The sequence below is a fragment of the Micropterus dolomieu genome, linkage group LG05 (genome assembly GCF_021292245.1).
Source record: "Micropterus dolomieu isolate WLL.071019.BEF.003 ecotype Adirondacks linkage group LG05, ASM2129224v1, whole genome shotgun sequence".
In the NCBI taxonomy this organism is placed as follows: Eukaryota; Metazoa; Chordata; class Actinopteri; order Centrarchiformes; family Centrarchidae; genus Micropterus; species Micropterus dolomieu.
This window is the reverse complement of record NC_060154.1, coordinates 19,864,607-19,866,741: the sequence shown is the minus strand read 5'-3', so window position 1 is coordinate 19,866,741 and position 2,135 is coordinate 19,864,607. Positions and strand designations below refer to the sequence as shown.

Genomic DNA, 2,135 nt, shown 5'->3' with positions numbered 1-2,135 from the left:
ACAATACTTTGGGAAAGGGAAGAAGTCGAGTTAATAACATGCATTAATAGGATAAAGTTGCATTCAGATGGAGAGAAAGAGAGGAGCTCAATGCATCATGGGAAGTCCCCTGGCAGTCTAGGCCTACAGCAGCAAAACTAAGGGACTGTTCAGGAATCACCTGAGCCAGCCCTAACTATAAGCTTTATCAAAGAGGAAAGTCTAAAGCCCATATGTGGAGATGGTGTCTGCCTCCCGAACCCAAACTGGAAACTGGTTCCACAGGAGAGGAGCTTGACAGCTGAACACTCTGTTCTGGAAGAGCAGTGTTCTAGTGAGGTAATAAGGTACTGTGAGCTCTTTTAGATATGATGGTACCTGAATTTAACATCAGAAAATGGTATCAAATTCAGCACTAAAATCTAACAAGACAAGTACAGATACAAGTGCTTTGTCTGATGCAATTAAAAGACCATTTATAATTTCGCTTGCTGTCTCTGTGCTATAATGCACTTGAAAGCCTCAAATAAAAAATGGAAAGAAATGCTTATCTTGCATGTGGCAGAGCTTAAATACAATTTATGATGAATTCAAAAAGACAGAGAGACAACCGAGGATCTTGGTGGATGCTAAACATGTCATAATATGATCCTATAAAACAGAATTAATTGTAACTTAAATCAGCTAAATTCATTCTGATAACAAACAAAGCTAGTTAGCTTGTTGTTTGGGATGTGGGAAAAATAAGAACACAATGAACATTAAGTTTCAGGTTGTCAGATCATTTGAATTTGCCATCTTTCTGGGTCATATCTGATGACACTACACTACATAGCCTACAACAAATGATATTCCCTACTGCTAAGCAGTGTTGGGCAATAATAGTAATGCAATATTGCTTTTTGCAGTAACGCAGTAATATAACACATTATTAAAAAAATATTATATATATTATATCCATTACAATGTGAGTAACGCGGCATTTAACCGAAATTAAGTGGTGTGTTTTTTTTTTTTTATAATTCACAAACGCAGAGAAACATTTCGGCCATGAGTAAAAGATTAACGTTATTTCGTGTTGCTGGATGGTGGAGCTATGTGCTTGTGCTTTAATGAATTACTTTCCTGATTAGAGAGGCTGCGGTCAGTTGATCCTGAACGAACCTGTCGGAGTTTTCGGGAGGTTCAAATAACCTCACATGAGAGATAAGGCTGATTATTATTGGCTGCTGGCAACCCAACACAAGGGAGTTCAGTCTCAACACGTTTTACAACGGTTTTGAACTCGCCCGAGCCTTTTGTCTGACAGGAGAAATAGGAAAAACATAAACGTCATTTAGACAGGCTTCAGCCCTTGTTTGCAATGGATTCAGTCTTTTCTGTAATTGGATCGTACGTGGCCTGGGATTTCAAAAGTCTGCTGTTCTTCACGACAATTTCCATCCTCACTGCAGATTATATTAAGAACCGTCGCCCGGCCAGCTTCCCTCCAGGCCCCCGAAAATTACCTATTGTGGGCAACATATTCACTGTGGACCGCATGAGGACCCACGATAATCTGACACAGGTAGATGAGCAAAAACTGTACCATTAAAACTGCAACAGGTTAACTGATAGGAGTTATCTTTCTGTTATCTGTTGTATGTAGCCTATGCTCTTCCTCTTCTCTCATATCAATTTGTTTATGTGGTGCCTTTTGCGTCCCCAATACAAATTATGTTGTATTTTGTCTAGGGTAGAGTGGGGTAAGACGCCCCCCCTAAGCTCAATGTCTATTTGCTGACACATAACATAATATTTTATAGGGGTTTTTTTGTATCTTGGAGATGGCCATGCTTAATTTGAAATTTAATCAAATGTAAATTTTAGGAGAAAGGCATTTTTCCCAGATAGTGGGGTAAGACGCCCCCCCCCCAAGCGTAATGTCTATTTTCTGAAAGAACATTTTATGGATTTTTTTTGTATCTTTACGAAGGCTATGCTTTGGGTAACATAAAATAAAATAAACAGCTACAGTTGACTAATTAATTTGGATTTAATCAAATGTATTTTTTAGGGAAAAGGCATTTTCCACATGGGGTATGCCCCCTCTTTGGGGTAAGATGCCAGATGCAAGTCATCCAGTGCCTAAATAACATCTGTTTTACAAACGATCA

General features: G+C 38.8%; 1 protein-coding gene across 1 annotated transcript in view; it reads left to right on the top strand.

Moving 5' to 3' along the window:
* The window catches only part of lpxn (leupaxin), a 665,334-nt gene that overhangs the window by 565,414 nt on the left and 97,785 nt on the right, over positions 1-2,135 (top strand). The gene's annotated exons all lie outside the window — the stretch shown is intronic.